Here is a 19,935-nt window from a genome sequence, read left to right as displayed (position 1 = left end):
CCGCGTGCGCCAGTGCTTCGTAGCCAAGGAGCGTGTCTTCGTTCGGCGCAACGACGACGGCGGAGGCGCAACGATGCCGTGTATGCTTAGGTGGGCCAATGTCAGGCCACATGGGATGGTCCCCCGCCCCAATCTTGCTTGAAGATGGGCCGGCCCAACTTGGTAACTGAGCGGCCCAACGACCGCGACTGTGTGTGCCCAACGCGTGAAACTCTGGTCAATTGGTCATGCTCGCTTGGCGCTGGCCCCTTCTTTCCGTGCACGTACGCGTGCAGGTCGGACCCCTTGGCATCTCCCGCACGTGTCATTAAAAAACAAAGGTAAATGACGTTTTTCTCCATGGGTTTGTTAGCGTCCGGATGTCCAGACACGACGTCTGGCCGCTCGCGCGTGCAGTTATTTTTCTGCGTCATTTTACGTGTCCACATAGAGCCCGCGTTGCCTCGAACATCACCAGTGTCGAAAAGAGAGGGAGGAGGCAGCGGATGCCCAGCTACCGCTGAAAATAGGAGACATCGAGGTAAGACAGCAGAAGGCGAGGAGGGAGATGCAACACCCGATCTACTTTTGAAGCATTCATACGCAACACTTGCAACATACGTCTAAAGGCAGATGAAACACTTGAAACATGCATATGAAACACTTACAAAAACACCTAAAAACACTTGAAACCATTACAAACATATACGCAACATGCAGATAAAACACTTGCAAATATGTGTCACACATATGTAACATCCAGATAAACACACTCGCAACATACATCTGAAAAAACAGATAAAACATTAGGAACAACGGTTTGCAACATACGTGTACAACCATTACAACATATGCAACATTTCGATCTACTTTTGTAACATCCATATAAAATACTTGCAGCATACCCCTGAAACATCTGAAACACTTAAAACAGAAAGCTTGGAACATGCGCTTTCAAGCACAACATCTACTTGTTGCTTGGATAAAATAGAGGCTCGTCGACGCGGAACTCGATGCCAACGTGGAGCTCGATACTACGGAGTGACGTGAAGGTCGCCGGTGTAGAACTCTTTGGTGACACAGACCTCGGCGTAGGCGGATGGAGCGCGCCCGCAACGGAAGGCACGAGTACAGGCAAGGGCGGCGTGAGGGAGGGCGAGATCCGTCCCGCGAGCAGGGGTGTACAGCGGGGCGGCGCGGGGGAGGCCGGGATCCGTCCCGTGAGCAGGGACGCGCAGCGTGCAGACGCCGCAGAGCGAGCGGGTGATGCAGACGAGGGCGACACGGGCGAGGTTCGTTATGAGAGCGGGCGATGCTGGTGGGGTTCGTCCGGACAGACGAATGACCGAACAGGTGCATTATCGTTTTCTCAACAACAAAAAAGGTAAAATGACGTGCGTGCACACAAAGGTAGTAAAACATTCGTACATGGAGATGAGAGTAGTTCATGTTTTGGGCAAATCAACAGTAGCTAAATGGAGTGGCAACCAAGCGTCAAAGCTCGAATATGAGAGTCGAGTCGACTACTATTAATTCACGTTATTTTGAGCTTGCCGTCCATTCGTTTTAGCCTTGCAACTCAAGGTCTCACAAGATACCTACAAAGTATCACGTGAACAAAGGTCACCGTGGGTTCCTCAAGTATCCAAATAAAAATCGTATATCTTGGGAATAAGCAATCTAATAAATCTATACGAAATAAATAAAAAAATAACATCTTGGAAGTGGGGACTAGCTCTTATGAAAAAAAAGAGTATATATGATTTCAATATTAAGGCCTAAATGCCCTTATGAAAATACCCCGTTAAATTAATCTTCTATAGGCAAAGTCCATTAAATATAACAGAGTATTTTCACTTTTAAGCTTCACGGACAACTCATATAGTCTTTTTTTTTTCTCACCCGCAGCAATGCACGAACATATCCTTTAGCATAAATAAAGAAGTTATAAGCTTTTAGTGCATCTGTAACTTTAACGCATGAGTCTGGGTGGGTGCATGTCCATTTTCGTCAAAGCTAGAGCATGGCTGATTTGGTGGTGCACCTTGATGATGAAGTTGGAAGGCTCCATAGCACGAGGTGATCGGACTACTCCGATGAGAGTGAGGTGAAAGGAACTAGAGGAACCAAGTGTTGGATGGGAACTAGAACAAGATGCATGGAAGGGGGGTGGCGAGCAAAGAGGCAACGGAACACGCATTAATTAATTTGCTTTTGGGAGTTTTCACGACCAATCACAGAAACAAATTGAGAGATATAGGGCTAGGAGAAAACGCTAATGCTGTGGTACGGGCGTCCGTCCGTCCGAACGCCGCACTTCCTAGGCCTGAGCACTACCAGCCCAATAGATCTACTCCCCTCTACCTTCATTCTTTTACGGTTTACCCCAAAAAAAGACAGCGACATATCCAACTCTCACGACCACCGCAGATTTCCCCATTGCTTGCCTTCTCTAGCGTGACCACCTCCGCTTCCTCTGCCCCGGGGGCCCTCCCCCGCCTCCGTGACGTGAGGCTCCGCCGCTAGAGTCGCGCCTGCCGTCCACCCCTGCTCTCATCGCTGGAGCCGGCGCTGGCGTCCCCCTCGACACCTCCTCCTGCAGCTGGAGATGGTGAGGGCGTCACGACCGTGCCGTACTTCACGCCCGCCTCAAGGCTCCTCATGCCCCGATGCCTCCAGCAGAAGAAAGCTCGCGACGACTAAATATGTGTTGCTCTTCGCCCCGCCACCTCCGAGCCCCGATCTGCCCATCGAGGCGGTTATCGAGTTCCTCAATGTGCCTGACATGGTGGTCGCCATCCACTAGAGTGTCGTGCATGACATGTTGCAAGCGTATGTTTCAAGTGTTTCAGAGGTATGTTGTAAGTGTTTCATATGGATGTTGCAAAAGTAGATCGGGATTTTGCATTTGCTGCAATGGCTATACACGTATGTTGCAAACGTCTATTCCAAATGCTTCATGTGTTTTTTCAGACATAAGTTGCAAGTGTGATTATCTGGATGTTGCATATGTTTCACACATATGTTGCAAGTTTTTCATGTATATGTTGCATATGCTTGCAATGGCTTTCAAGTGTTTTTCAAGTATTTTGCAAGTGTTTCAGACGTATGTTGCAAGTGTTTTATCTGTTTCGGACGTTTGTTGCAAGTGTTTGGATGCTGCAAAAGTAGATCGTGTGTTGTATATGTTGCAATACGCTAGAAAAGTAGAGGAGGCGCGGGGACCCATGGACAACGTCTGGACGGCGCAGGCCCCGCATGGGCATGCAAAATGCAGGCGCGGGGCGGGGGCGTGCTGGCGCTAGGGCGAGTGTGGAGTGCATGCGTGTGCGGAAAATGAAGTGCAACGCGGGTGTTCGTCCAGACGTTCGGGCGCTAGCAGTTTCCGAAAGAAAATCCTACTTGTGCTTGCATAGTTGCATTAGTGAAGTATAAAAAGAGGTGGTAAATATTTGATTTCCAAACTTAACTAAAGCGAGAAATCATATTGTCAAATAGCATCCTAGAAGTGCATTGGGGGACAGACGGAGTACGAAAGGCTAGTGGAATGGAAAAGAAAATCCTACTCTTACCTGTATAGTTGCATAAACGAAGTATATAAAAGATGGTAATATTTGATTTTTAAACTTAATTGAGATTTCATATTGTGAAACGGCATCCGGAAACACATTGAGGGACATATGTAGTAAGAAACGCCAGCGGAAAAGAAAATCTTACTTATGCTTGTATAGTTGCATAAATGAAACGTAAAAAGGATGGTAAATATTTGATTTCCAAACTTAATTAAAGCGAGAATTCATATAGCGAAACAATATTAAATTAATAAAAAATTGCCCTAGCACATATATGGCATGTGTGCGAGCTTGCCCTAGGATGAAGGTGGCCAGAATCTTACATATATCTTTCATGAATTTTTGTAATTCTAAGCTTTGGTTTGATGTTGCAAAGGGTGCTTGCCGCACTCAGTCACCGGACGTCGACCAGGATGCTTGGATAGCCTTTGAACTGGCCCATCTTCCTTCGGTTCCCCCGTACGGGACATTTGCGACGTTGCGAATTGTCTCGGGAAATAGGGCCGCATTGACGGCTCAGCTCGGAAAAAAAAAAAACCGTGTGCGTGAAACCAACTCCTCCCAAGATAAAGGCCCATCAGGCCATCACACGGAGTCACAGCCCAACTAGCTGGAGTAGGTAGAGGCTTTGTTGTGATCTTTCGAGTCGAGACTAGTACCGGTATGCGACGACGGAGGTTGTACAATGTACGTTTAAGGTTTGGAACGTGTGACTAACCGTATCGGGCCATAACTCTTTTTGGCTATTTATTTTTGTTGTTAGTGATCTAGACATATATAAAATTTTCGTCTATTTATTTCTATCGGTAAATTTATATTTCCAAGAACTATTATAGACAAGTACATATAATTTTTTCATTGTTCAACTTGCTCCAGAAATTTTCTATTTTTAGAAGCTCTTATACACAGCTTGTATACATAAGTATACAAGTTTTTCGCTATTCAACATATGTAGAAAGATAAATGAGTTTTGAAAAGAATTCACTCAACTATATTTTGTTTCAAAAACAGTTCATAACAGTCGGACATAATATTTTTTCATAGAAAAACAATGTAAAATACAAATTATAGTAGAAAGAAGTTTTGGACACTTTTCAAATAAGTTTTGTACTATACATAAGTTCTAAGGAGGTGGACGTAAAGTGGAGGTTGATGGTCTAGTTGTAGATAGACATAGCAAATAACTTTTATTGTGGTCCATTGCCTGGAAGTAAGCATAGGTAGAGAAAGTAAAATTTGCTCTGAAGACTGAAGAGTACATGCCGTCGTGATGTGTGGACCATTAGATGTCTATCGTGATTTATGCGCAACAAAAGCTCCTATTGTGCATATATCACGATACGTCCACATCATGAGAGCACGTAATCTTGAGGGAAAAAAAAAAAAATTATGTTTGACGTAGGCCGTGTTCGTCCTGGACGGAACGCACATGCAGATGGCACCAATGCCACCATCCTAAATGGATGGGCTGCTCCTACCCGTGCACTAGCGAGGGCATCTTACTACTCCTGTTAATTTGTTTTTACATGATCACATAGATCTTAGCCATTAAAAGTTTGTTTGGTTCATAGTTGGACAGTGGTGCCTGACATAGGCAGCACTTCTAGGCGTTGGAGCTTGGGATCTTAGACGTCTAGGGCTAGACGTGCTTCCTTGGCCTAAGTTGTCTGCCATGGACTCTAATCCAAACTGTCCTTAAATTATTAGACCCTATTTTGGTTTTGCCAACTTTGACGATCACATCAGAGTAAACTAAGATGGCTAAAGGGGTGGCTACTACTTATGTTGATTAGTACCTAACTAAATGGAGACAAAAATCAGAAAATGCACCAAATTTTTGGGTTGACCTTTATTTCGTCATGAACCAAGCAGTACGAAAGCAATAGCAATATAGTAACCGTCTCTGTATATAAGAGACAGAATATCATGTTACTGATGTTGTCCATACTCCATATCATAGATGTAATTTAGAGATACACTACTATACTATATTTGTACCTTTCACAGCCGTGTCGTAACCCACATCGCAGTCTAATTTTGGCCCCGGCAGTAAGCTGTCGATAATGATGGTCATAGCCTTCACCATCGTCATCTGGGACCGATTGCGGTGTACACTAACACCGCCGATTGACTAATGATCCGTCTGTGATTAGGTCCTTACTTCAGTCGCAATGGAGCATGATCCGGCTGTGGATGTACACTAACACCGCCGCATTGGCAAATGATCCGACTATGTCGAGGCTATCAAAACCGTCGTGTGGGCACATCAACTACCTGTGTAGTGGTCACCAGCACCGTCACTTTGTACTTCGACCCGACTGTTAGCGGTGCGGGTTCACTGTCGCTTCGACAGCCGAGATGCCTGTGTAGAGGTTAACACCACCGTCACTTCAGCGTATGATCCGTCAGTAGAAAGGTCATGGTCACCGTCGCCTTGCAGCATGATCCGCCTTTGATGATCGTTTAGTCGGTGTCGGGTTACTAAACGATTCGGTGGTGATACACTTTTATCCTTGCCGCATAATATGTATAGCGACGGTGTTGGACGTTTGCACCACCAACGACGGTGGTGATAACAAAACAACAAACGACCCTTAATAGCTTACTGAACACAAAGCATACATATATAATCACTGCATCCATAAACCATGTTCTTACAATAACAATGGACGCTTACCATAATATCTTTCTCAACTGATGTCCTAACACAAGCGGTACATAGATTGCAAACTAAAGGTACTGATCTCTACAGGCTTACATAGCTAAACGTCATAGCTGTGCTCCTCCTATGTGGCACTCCTGCTTGCTAGGCAAAAATAAATATAATTAGTGCATCCTTCGAATTGATAGACAATGCACCATGGAACCCTCTTCTTCCTCCTAGCCAATGTAGGAAAATTGTTCAAAAGCACTCAGACTCCACCTGCACAAAGCAGCACAATTAATAATATTCAACACATCATCCTTTAGTTACGAAGACCAAATTAGCCTATATATAGAATCAAAACAACTACCTACCTGAACAAAGGCATGACGTAATTACAACAAAATACAGCATATGCACCTTTACTGCTCTGCTAATGACTCCATGAACAAGGGAACATAAAGAAGATAGTGAGGTCCGTTGCTCATACATGATAGTTTCCAGGTACTTCTAGGATAGCCGATGGCCCGGGCAGGGAGGACATGAACTTTACTGCAGTTCATGTCATATGCAAGCAGTGATTTGTCCTCCCCAACAAGGAAAATCAAATTTCATTCTAGATGAACTGCAGTCACTCTATAGGCCGCATCACAAACCTCGGTATCAATTTCAATATTCTTCTTTTCAAATAGCTCCAGCGTGGTCACCTTATGCTTTAATGTCCATTTACTAGTACCATAGTCTTTAAGGATCCAGATTGAAAGCTCATACCTATTCAAAGTATCAACAATACATAAACACAACTGACCCTGAGCTTCATCGATGGAGATTGCATCACCAGTTGGCCTACGAATTTTTCTCCATGTCTTTCCCTCCATATCAACAACAAGTATCTGGGTGAACTCCAGCATGTGCATAAAACCATTAACAAACACACCTTTTCCATATGTGGATACTATAATACCATCGCCCCATTCAGATTCTTTAAAGATCCATGCTCTAGTTTTAGATGAGTAGATGTTGACACCTAAGGAGTCATCATCGTTGATTCCATATTCAAACACATGGAAGTGCGAGGAGATTGTCGGATCGAACCCTAAGCGAGCTGAACCATAAGAATGGTTGCTACCCGGCAGTAGCAACCATTTCTTAGTCACTGGATTGCAGACAACATAGCGAAATCTAGAGTACCAAAAGAGGATGAGGCCCTAGGAGCAATATGAGATCACGGCATCCTGAATGGGGAAGGGCAAGAAGGACAAGGATGGGTATTCATCGTTGACGCTAGTGAAGTTGCCTTTGCATTTCCAGCCACGGTAGAGAATCTAGCATGAATCTGGGGCAACTCCTTATGGTACTCGAATCCCGAGATGAGGCTATTATAGGAGCGACATATACACTTACAGCTACACAAGGAGTGGGCGGTGAGGTGGCTGAGGATGAGGACCAAGACATGGTCTGAGAGGATGGCCACTTCGTTTCTCTTATTGGGGGCCTCCTCCTCCATCTTGACGAGGATCTGGTGGAGCGGGGATGGCGATGGAAGCGGCAGCGCTATTGCCTAAATCGGAGAAGGAGCGACTATGGAGATGTGTTCGTGAGCTCGTTAATAATCAGATAGAAGCTTCATTCATACTCAGATGAGTGAAGAAGGGAATAAAAATTCAAGAACAATGCATAAGGGTAGTGCGAAAGCATTACCATTGCCTTTGGATCTTGCGGCATTGAGCTCGAGCGACGACGGTGGTGATGAGTACCAGCCTGGTCATCGGTGGATCTATGTTGTCTACCGGCCAGTGAGGCATACCATTGTGGAGCACTAGCTTGTCGGCGGTGACTGGCGGCTTGCACGCCACTGAGGAGGGGTGGTCATGCAGTTCAACACTAGGGAGCCAGGGCAGTGATGAGGAACATCATCACTAAGAAGGAGAAAGATATGGTGGGGAGCGTCCTTTGTAAGCAACTATATCAGACGTGGGAATGCAAATTTCTACCAAACTTTATAAATATGTGTGGGAGTGACATGTAGGACTCATGCGCGGGCTTGGAAATTGACGAAAGTGGCGGTGAAGGCTACCGACGGTGATGATTGGGAGATGTTAGCACCTACTAATGATAGACGTGTCATACGGAATGGAACGTTCAAGTCACAGCAAACAGAGATGAACTCAAAGTAATAACTACTAAATATTATGAACATTTTTATTCAGAATGCAGAGGCATGTTATAATCTAACTACTCATGGGGAGCGTTATGAATGATGTCCTCTACATCCACCGTGGCCAAGACGCCATCGCCCACGATGGAGAACTCGCCGATCGGGTTCTAGCGCTGCCGATAGCTCTTCTCTCCCAGGAACCCTAGCTCCACCACGGTCAGGTCCTCACCCAGCCGAAGCTAGGAGGCGGCCATGGCCGAAGCGACCCCTAGGTGAATGCAGTACGTGGCCCCTCCATGACCCGCGGTGGCACGGTGCAGAGGCGGTCCGCCAGGGTCGTCCCCACAGGCGCAGGAGGCGAAAGCACGTGGATGGCGTTGCCTACTACCGCGTGGAGGTCCTAGTAGTGCCTGCTACTCTGAGATGCTGAAGGCTCTAGTTTGATTTTGGTGAATTGATGAAACCCTAAGTGCTAACCTAGTTTATCTAAGTGATCATGAGATAGGTAGCACTATTCCAAGTGGTGGAGTAATGGTGAAGATCGTGATGATGGTGTGGTGACCATGATGATCAAGTGCTTGAACTTGGAAGAAGAAAGAGAAAAACAAAAAGCTCAAGGCAAAGGTGAAACTTGATAGGTGCTTTTTGGTTTGGTGATCGAGACACTTAGCAAGTGTGATCGCATTTAGGATAGATGGTCGTACTATTAAGAGGGGAGCTCTTATTGGACAACTTGATCATCTAGTGCCACTAGGTGTTGAAATACTTACATTGCATTTTATCCCTAGTGCACAAATGGTGAGAAGTGATTAACCTTTGAAATTGATTGTGAAAATGCTAACACACTTGCACATGATGGTGAAACACTTGGAGTGTTAGCACATTTTGCAAAGGTGGTGAGAATGGTGGAGAGAAGGAGGCAAAACTCAGCTTGGGGTGCTGCAACGAGGGCAACACCACCCCTTGTCCGATGCACCGCCACCCCTGTGGCGGTGATCGGCTGAGAGGCCGAGAGCAGCGAGTTGCCCTGGGGGCACCGCCACTGCTAGGGCGGTGCCCACCTGGATGTGGCCGAAGTAAGCTGGTGTAGTGGCTGGCACCGGAAGTGGCATTGTGCACCGCCACAGGAACGACAGTGCACCGCCACCCTATCCGGTGGCACCGCCCCTTTTCAACAAAGAGCGGGTGAAATGGAGTTGGGCACCGCCGTGGGCACCACCGCCCTGAGGGCGGTGCACTGCCATAAAAGTCCAGAGAGGAGGTATTTCGGGGGGGTTGGCTGGTTGGTCACCGCCACCCTAGGGGCGGTGCCACCGTCACCCTATCCGGTGCCCCAATGACTAGTTTTTAGCCATTGGAAAGTGACCGTTGGGACGAGCACCACCATGTCCGGTGCCAGGCACCGCCGTGTCTGATACCCTCGCAGAAAGCTGCTCCAAAGGGGTAACGGCTCTATTTGCTTGTGGGCTTATAAATAGAGCTAGTGGCTGGCCTTGGCCACTCTCTTGGCACTTCTAATAGCTACATACACCCTTTGAGAGCTGAGCACACCACTCCACTCACTTGCACACTTGATTTCATCATCTTGAGTGAGATTGGAGAGCCTCTAGTGCATTGCTTAGTGTTCTAGCATCTTGTGGCACTAGTTGGGTGATTTGGGCTGGTGGAGTTCTTGTTACTCTTAGTGTTTGCCGACACCTAGATGGCCTGATGATTAGTGGAGCTTTGAGCGGAGGAAGGTGAATGTCTTTGGCTCCGATCATTATGATTATGAGGAGTTCTTGTGCCTTCCCCAGTGGAGCGCCAAAGGCAACTCTAGTGGATTGCTCATAGCTTGATCCTCATCTTGTGTTGGTTGTGCGGCACCCGATTATGGGTTTGGCATGTGATGCCAATTAGCACGTGAACCTTGTTAGTGAATCGCCACAACGAGGACTAGCTTGCTAGTAAGCAAGTGAACCTCGGTAAAAAAATATTGTGTCATCTTGCCTGAGGATTTCTTGGTATTCATTGTGATTGATTGTGATCATCTTGTGATTGGCTCATACCTCGACATGTCGGTATAAACATCACCACCTTTCTTGCATTTACATTTCTAGTGTTGCTTTGCTCTTTAGTGTAATTAGTTTTGAGAGCAAGCTTGTGTCCAGTCTAGTGGTTAGTGTGGCTCTTTAGTTAGTCTTTGAGAGCACACTAACTTAGTGTAGTGACATAGCCATTGTATGCTTAGAGATCATAGTCACTAGAATTGTGGTAGGTGGCTTGTATTTTTAGTAGGCTAGCGCAACACTCGCTTCACCGTTTAATTGTCTAACATCTTTGTTAAGTGTTGTTGTAGAAATTTTTAATAGGCTATTCACCCCCTCTAGCCATTAGGACCTTTCATTCGCCATCCGAGAGGAGACACGAGCGTTGTCCTTGGCTACCTAGCGAAGGCGGATCGCCTCTGTCGCCTTGCCCTGCGCGGCGATTAGCTGCTCCTGGACGGCTGAAAAGGAGATAAGAAAATGCTACAACTAAAGACATGATGTCACACGTAGTGAAAGAGCAAGATCATATCATGTCGAATGCCTTACCAGCGAGGCGCGCCTGGGCCTCGGTAGTGGCAAGCTCTGCCATGGCCGTTTCCCGCTTTGTAGCAGCAACAGAGAGGCACAGCCGGTCTGCCTCCTGGCTCACCTCACAGAGGGCGGAGGTGGCCACGTCTAGATGCTCCACCAATGTGAGGACATCATCTGCCCCCCGTCATCATCGCTGAAGATAGCCAGAAGCGAAGATCGGCTCTCTGGTGGCAACGCCATCGAGCTGCCCTGCTCGTCTTGTCGCAGCATTGCACGAAAGTGGGGATGAGCAGGGACAACCTCTGGCAACTCTTCCATTGGGCGCTTCGTTGCTCGATCCACCATTGGACGAGATGTGAAAGATGGGGTGTCGAGGCAGAGCACCGGATGAAGAAGATAGAATGAGAAGATAGGTAAGTGTAACAAGTTTGAGAGAAAAGGAATCATGTACTTGCTTCCCCGCCTTAGCCTATGCTTTTATAGAAGGATGGGGCTTCGATTGCACTGAGCAAGAGTAGGAGTTAAGGCGAGGCCACGTCTCGCATGATCTTAGTGGAGCATGCTTCTTTCAGCGGAAGTAATGGTGATGGAACGATGTTGGAAGTTGGACGAAGAAAATTGACTCGACCACACAACTTAGCCCCTCTTGCGCTAACCACGATCTTAGGGGAGATGAAGTGACGAACCGCTAGCCTATTTTATTCTTATCGATTGCTTTGAATTATCTTTTGTAATGACAAATGTGGGTAATTTACATGCAAAATTAGGGGGTTCACATGGTTTACATACACGGTTTACACCTTTGGGGCCTCTAATTAGTAATCATAAGATAGTAAGATAAAAGATTCTTTCATTCTAATTTTTTTCGCATTTTCATACACGATTTACGCGATTCACACGGAGGATGACGATTGACTTCCCTAAGATGTTCGACATCCCCCCGCTGTAGAACCTTCAAGAATGGAGGGATCATAAAATCCCAAGAGGGTTTTTAGAACTCACCTTGCTCCGCTCGGATCCCCCTCCCCAGTGCTCTGCTCTGCCATGACGTCGCTCCCCGACCCGAGGATCCATCTTTTGCAGCCGCCGCGCGTGTCCTTGTTCCATGGAGAAGCTCACAACGGATGTGACTGATGAGATTGCTAGCCGCATTGCTGTGGCTACAGTGGATCCCATGGAAGATCTTGGTAGGTTGCGAGCAACCTGTTCGCATATGTGTAGGGTGTGCGGCGATGCCATAGTGGGACAAAGTATACCACTATGGCGGGTGCTGCTACATGGGATACACCTTGAGACCTAGAACTGGTTCTACGACCACGAGTACTGCACCAAGCTCATCGCCAGGCTTGCTAGCGTCGACAACCCAGAGGCCTACTTCTACGCTGTGATGCGCTCATGCCGTGGCTCGACATGCTTGAGTGCTCTGCCATGGCAGGCCATGATGTTGCTGCATTGGTTCTCTCCCTTGTGCTCCACAGGTCCAATAGCGGTGCCGGCAATGACAACATTGCCCGACAGTGGTTGAGGAAGGTCAGAGGTGATGAAGTAGGCCCGATGGTGAATGTGACGTGGAAGAATGAGATATGTACACAGCGCCTCCAATAGGCCATGTTTGTGTTGCAGGACTTGGTTGGGTGGCTGGCGCCGGGTGTGGCAGAACCTCCTAAATTATAGGACCCACATGCACCTGTCACTGTCCAACGACCTCTGACGACTATGCATATGTTTCTGGTAACTTAAGAAGACTGTCGGGTGTCCTCGGGGAACCCCGAATCATCCACAATTTCCAAGCAGGATCCCATTACAGAGTCATTGCAGTATTACAACATTTATTCAAATATCTACATCAGAGTAAATTAGCGGAAGTCTTACGATAACTTAGTTTACAAACCAGTTGTTTCAAACCTTACAAACTAAGTTTGATATTATTACAAACCATAGTAGTAGTGGAGTGGCATTAGTACATTATACAAACACACAATATAAGTATCCTGCCCAAGGATCACACATTCACTTATCGTCATCGACCTGAACAACAGTCATGCAGCACGGTCCAAAATAGACCTGCTCATGAGGCTCACCTGCAATAAGGGTCAATGAACCCTGAGTACAAAAGTACTCAACAAGACTTAACCGAAATAAAACTGAGAAGACTCAGGAATGCAGGCTCAGGGATTCAAGGTATGGCTTTAGCAATGATCAAAGTTCTTTTGCGTAAAAGCTCTTTAACAAAATTCTTTATATCAACATTTTTATCTTCGAAAAGATCATATACAAAGCTGACATGATCCGTAATTGGATCATGAAACTTCATATCCCATACCTTCTCAAACCTTACTCAAGTTCTAGTTATTAAACTACGATGATGACAGTGAGTTGAGTCTCCCATAACCGAGGAGCAATAACGATTCGAACCGATTAAACCCAGCTGGGGATTCCAGACCACACGACATATGTAGGTCCCTGACCTACATATACCAACCTACCCTCAGGTCCTCTAAAACAAGAATGGGTCCGCGCCACCCGAGAATACAGTACTCCACCAATCCAGCCCATTGCCATGTGCGTACATGCTATTCCCGCCATCTCTCCACTCCCAGTGCGTGAGTAGCCATTCTCGTAATAGAATAGCCGAGTTAAGGCTTACATCTCATGCAATTCAACAACGGACGGACCTTAATCGACATAGGCGGAAAGAAGCTGCTCACAAGACCTCCATGTCTTGTGGCTCTCACACACCGAGTCCGCCCGGTCTAGATTTATTATTCCACCAGCTCGTATCACATGATAACATAAGTAACCAAACGTAACCAAAGATCCATTTAAAACTCGCGGGTGATAGGTAATCACCCGACTTTTATCTGTCTAAGCATGGCTAAGCATAACTAGGCATTTATGAAGTAAAACTGGTAACAAGGCAGATATGGAAAAACAAGGTTGGTAATACACCATTTAGGTTTCCACTTGACTCCTAATCACTTAATGCAGTATATAAAAGCAAAAGCGATAAAAATTTGTAAAACACAAGGTAGGTTTAAATGCATCCGGGGCTTGCCTTGGTTCACGGAAAAGTCAGGTTCCTGAGACGTTCCACAATTATCAGATCCGACCTCAACAGACGGATAAACCTCCTCCGCAACTTGATTAACTACCACGTGTTCACCTTCGTTCACTACACGTAGTAATAATACCATGTTTAACATGATGCGAGATACAAAAATAAGATGCTCGATGATGGATGCAAAATTAACAACTTGAATACAACTTTCCTTTGTGGTACAGTTACAAGTCAAACTAACTAAACCTTTTTTGTAACTGTCGGGTACCATAAAACGGGGTACCCCGAGCGTACACCAAAAGAGTCACTTAAATCCCATCAACAACAAAGCTAGAAGGTAAGCCATGGGTTCACCACTAGCCCCGACCAAGCCCACCGGCTCTCCGCCTCACCTGAGGCCTCGCACAGGAGGTCTCAACACCCTGACAGAATCTCCGCCTCGCACGAGGCCTCTCGCGAGAGGCCTCGGCAGAGAGCCCAATCCCCGTCTCGCCCGAGGCCTCGTGCGTCCAGCCTCGAGCAAGACAGCTATTCTCCGTATCGCTCGAGGCTGGCTTGTCAATAACCCGTCACTCCCGCCTCGACCGGTCTTCCCGATAGCCTGTCACGTCCTATTAATGCGTCAACCACTCCCGCAATCTCAGCCGGACGGCGGCTCGACACCACGGAGTGGCCGACGGGACAAGAAGTCGCACCAACACCATACCGGCTGAGACAGGGCGCGGCGAGGATTACCGGCCACTGTATTCTGGCGCTGTACCCACGATCAACGCCCGCACTGTGCCCCGCAATCCCCGCCCCGAAGACAACGTGGCATGGGAAGTCTGGCCCGGGTCATCATCGCCTCCGAACCAGCGTACCAGCATGACCGCTCCCTCCAAGCCTCGGCACCCTACGACAGGGCCTCGGCCATCTCGAGATTCACATCTACCAAGACCCCCACCACGGTTTGGCCTCGCCACCAACCGAGCCTCAGCCTCGCGCACAGTCAGTCCACAGCGACCCGCACACTGACCGCCACGCCCGCTTCGAGGCAGCCCTGGAGCTCCCATGACGCACAGGATCGGATGTGACCAGCACGTCGCCCCAGCGCTTCAAGGACGGACCACTCCAACGACCATGCCGCCACAAGAACAGGCTACAGGGCTCGGACATGTGCCTCCGTTCGCACGACGCCGTATAGTTAGCACATGTACTACCCCTGTCCTCCCTTCAACTATAAAAGGAAAGGACTTGGGCCATTTCTAGGGGAGACAGGCACTCACGAAGAACAACACCCTGTAACACGCACACTTCCCTACCGCCTGAGAGCAACGTCTCAAGCAGCCCACATCACTCCCCGCCGAGACCTGAGACTAGCTCCCTCTCTCACCTAGCTTGTAACCCCCTACTACAAGCACTTCGGTGCAAGGAATACAAGATCGATCTCTCAGACTGGACGTAGGGCACCAATTGCCTGAACTAGTATAAGCCTTGTGTCTCTTTGCATCACCATCTAGGATTGGGAATACGCAGCACAAATTCACTAGTTGGTTGAGGATCCCTCGGTCCAAAACACCGATAGTTGGCGCGCCAGGTAGGGGCCTCTGCGTGTCAGTTTCATCATCCCAACAAGTTCCGGATGGCAAACCTCGTACGACCGCTGCGTCTCGGCATGGTGGTTTGGTTTGGGAGCCTAGAGTTCATGTCTCTAGGGCACGAGTACGACATGGTACTCCTCACACCCTGAGCCCCCGCCTGCCAACGATGACGTCACGCACCGGCAGCCCAGGCGCAGGCGACGCCCGGGCGGCCGCTCTCACCGCGCTCGCCGGACATGACGCGAGCAGGATCACCCCGATGCTACGCGAACTCAGGGCAACTCGCCGCTCTCCGTCGGTATCCTACAACCAGCTGTTGGCGCAAGGTCCCTGGTTGGGGACCTATCTAGCCTGAGCCTAGACAAGGGAAAAACCCTGGTGGCACCCGGCGACGCCCCGACATCAAGCTCCGCTCCACCACTCCGTGAGGAGCCAACTCCGGCGGAGCAGAGCCAGGCGACGGCACCATCTACATACCCCTTTGGGTTGAGAAATGCCGCTGCCTCTTATGCTCACGCCTATGCTTCCGCTCACATGGTTCTCTCAGGGCGCCGCCAGCGCTTCGTTCTCGACTTCGACACCATCGTGTCGACCCACACCCACGCCGACTCCTCGAAGGAGGATGAGGCATGGGCTGGAGCGGATTTCTCCGACCTCCACGACCGCGAAACCATGCGCCGCTTCTTGGCCACAAGTGACTATTGCTTTGGCTACTCCGATTCTGACGATGAAGGTACTTACGATCCCCCTCGTGAGTGCTTCCATGTCGGACTTGGGATGCCAAGCACGGGCGACGAGGATGAGGGGGTAGGCAACCGCACTCCGCTTCATCAGGGAACGGGCGATGCCTCGCCTTCACGCATTATCCCACCGGCAGTATGAAACGAGAACCTTGACCTCAGATAATTTCGACGCCCGGACCTGGAGCAGCTCCGCGAGCTTCAGGCCAAGGTCGAGCAAGATTGACTCCTTCTGCAATAGCTCTGAAACACTGTCGAGCAGGAGCAGCAGGGCCGCGCTGACGGTGGAGGAGCCCGACGACGGGCTCGTGACGTGCACCACCGCATCAACGTCGACGAAGGGGACAATCGTCCCCCAATCTTCAATCACGCTAGCCAGAATGTCGTGGCTGCGGCGATGCTAGTGCGCGCGATGCCTGAGCCCTCCACCATGGAAGGGCGACGGGTTCACGGTGAGCTCCGAGATCTCCTCGAGACCGCCGCAGTGCAGCAGGCTGAGAGTTCCGCCTCCCGGCGGCGCGGTGCCGTCTCGGACCTCCCCTCAGCACTACATCGGCAGGATAGGGAGGCCTCGGTTCGTCCTAAGCCCACTCGGGCACCGACAATCAACAGGGCCCCCCCCGGTCCACGACCGCCTTGACAACCGATGTGAGGCGCAGGGTGACCACGAGGTGGTCGGCCGACGACGACGCCACGACAGTGAGGGGCTCGCCCGAGGCTACCATCCGCATTGGGGCGGTCGCTACGACAGTGAGGAGGACCGCAGTCCTTCTCCCGAACCGCCCGGCCCCCGAGTCTTCAGCAGAGCCATCCGCAACGCTCAGTTTCCAGCCCGGTTTCGCCAGCCAGCCAACCTCACAAAGTATAGCGGCGAGACCAGCCCTGAGCTCTGGCTCGCCGATTACTGCCTGGCTTGTCAGCTAGGCGGCGCGGACGATGACCTGCTCATCATCCGCAACCTCCCCTTGCTCTTATCAGACTCGGCGCGAGCCTGGCTCGAGCACCTTCCTCCCTCTCAGATCCACGACTGGTGCAACTTGGTTAGGATCTTCGTCGGGAATTTCCAGGGCACATACGTGCACCCTAGAAACTCCTGGGACCTTAAGAGCTATCGCCGGAAACCAGACGAGTCTCTCCGAGACTTCATCCGGCGCTTCTCTAAACAGTGCACCGAGTTGCCCAGCGTCGGCGATTCAGAGATCGTCCAGGCTTTTCTCTCTGGCACCACCTGCCGAGACTTGGTCTGAGAATTAGGCCGGAACATGCCGCGCTCAGCTGCCGCGCTCCTCGACATCGCCACCAACTTCGCCTCGGGCGAAGAGGCTGTAGGGGCCATCTTCCCCGAGAACGACGCCAAGGGGAAGCCGAGGGATGAGGCCCCCGAGGCCTCGGTTCCCCACCTCCCCAAAAGAAAGAAAAAGGATCGCCAGGGGAAGCGGGCCGTCCTCGAGGCTGATCTAGTCGCAGCCGCAGAACGCAAGAATCCCTAAGGCCCCAGGGGCCCCAGGCCTTTCGACGACATGCTTAAGAAACCCTGCCCTTACCACTAAGGCCCGATAAAGCACGCTCTCGAGGATTGCTCCATGCTATGGTGTTACTACGCCAGGCTCGGGCTCCCCGACGACGACGCCAAGCAGAAGGGCGCCGGCGACCGGGACGATGACAAGGACGACGGGTTCCCTGAGGTACACAACGCCTTCATGATCTTCGGCGGACCCTCGGCGTGCCTTACGGCGCGGTAGCGAAAGAGGGAATGCCGAGAGGTCTTCTCGGTCAAGGTGGCCACTCCCCGGTACCTCAACTGGTCTCGGGAGGCGACCACCTTTGATCGAGATGACCACCCTAACCATGTTTCGAATCCTGGGCAGTACCCACTTATTGTCGACCCGATCATCGGCAACACCCGACTCACCAAGGTGTTGATGGACGGAGGCAGCGGCCTCAATATCCTCTACGCCAGCACCCTGGAGCTCTTGGAGATCGACCGGTCGAGGCTCCGAGGTGACGCCGCACCTTTTCACGGCATCGTGCCTGGGAAACGCACGCGGCCCCTCGGGCGCATCGTTGGTCTCGGCAATACAATGACACTGTAAGGGAGACTCGGCTCTGCCTCCGCAGAACCGAATCTCCCTCGGGGGCTAGATGAGGGATTCCCCCTAAGTCCCGCGCGCCATTTTTTAGTCGTTTTTTGAAAAAATTCCTACGCCAAACCCTCTAGCACGCTCTGACGAATCGGTTGCGGAAAACCCAAGGACCAAAAGCCCGTCTCAGGGCCAGAAGGCCGGTAGAGTCGCGAGACGGCCTAAGCCTCTAGGCTACGGCGCTCCCTCACCACGTTTCGCCTAGGGGACGGCTTAGGCTCCAAAGAGGTTTTTTGCAAAGAAATCAGATCAGAGACAACAAGAGGGCAGAGGCTCGGAAATACAAGACGAACGATTAAAGAAACACGAGTACTTCAAAAGAAAGGCCTCCACGGCCACCAACGTTACGATACATAGTTAATTCCTATCCTATTTACATGGCCGCTTGGGCCCAGGTCAAGTCTCAGGACCCCCGGCATCGACAGATGGCCGGGGAGGGACCACCTCCTCTTCAAACAACGTTGCCAGCGCCATGCCAGGGCCTTCCGCTGCCTCCAACAGCTTCGTCACCACCTCATCGGCCTCATCGTCATCATCGGGCAAGACGTAGCCATCGCTGATGGCTTGGAGGTCAACACCGACGTAGTGCGAGGCGATGACGGCCAGTGCGCGCTTGACGCCCATATGCAGCGCTCCTCGGAGCCGCTCACGCACTTGAACGCTCAGAGCAATCAGACGGCTCCCAAGGGAGCTGCCTGACTGAACTCCCTCGACCACTAGGGCCTCATAGGCGGCACGGGCGGCACCCTTCAGCACGTCGTGCTCCTTGATCTCGGTCTCGAGCACCGTCTGCACCATGACGGAAGCCTCGGCTGCCCAGATGACCTCCGCCTCCGACTCTACACCACAGAAAACGGAATGGGGTTGAGCGGGGGGAAAACAAGCTAAATAGGGACGGAAGCCTAAGGAACTCACCCTTGGCCTTAAGCTCCCAGTGTCGGGCCTCGACCTGAAAGGCCTCGGCTTTCTCCTTCAGGCGCTGAGCCTCGACTCTAGAAGCCTCGGCCGCCCTGGAAGCTTCACTCCCCAGCTCTGCGTCACACCAGGAAGTTAGGAAGCGAACATAAGGAAAAGAAAATAAAATGAGGGGACTAGGACTCACCCTCGGCCTTTCCCCTCCAAACCACAGCCTCGGTTTGCGAGGCCTCAGCCGCTGCAAGGGCCTCATCCAAAGCGCCTTTTGTCAGCTGGTGCGCACTCTGTTCCGCTCCTAGCTACCCAGCAAGAGCCTTGCCCGAGGCCATGGCTTCTTCGGCTCGAGACCTGAAGGCATCCCGATCATTGGCCACGCGGGTGAGCTCCTCCTCCAACTCCTTGACCCACGCCGCTAGAGGAGCGAGCTGCTCCTGAGCCGTGGCCGCCTCGACCTTCGCATCGGCACAACGAAGGCGGAGGTCCTCCACCTCTGCGCTCCGCGCCGATAGGAGCTCATTGGCGCCTGCAAGAAGGCCCTTCTGCCGCTGAAGCTAGTCCCAGACGCCCCTCTCCCACCGGAGAAAGAC

Source organism: Miscanthus floridulus, chromosome 9, assembly GCF_019320115.1.
Source record: "Miscanthus floridulus cultivar M001 chromosome 9, ASM1932011v1, whole genome shotgun sequence".
NCBI lineage: Eukaryota > Viridiplantae > Streptophyta > Magnoliopsida > Poales > Poaceae > Miscanthus > Miscanthus floridulus.
This window is presented reverse-complemented; position numbering follows the sequence as displayed.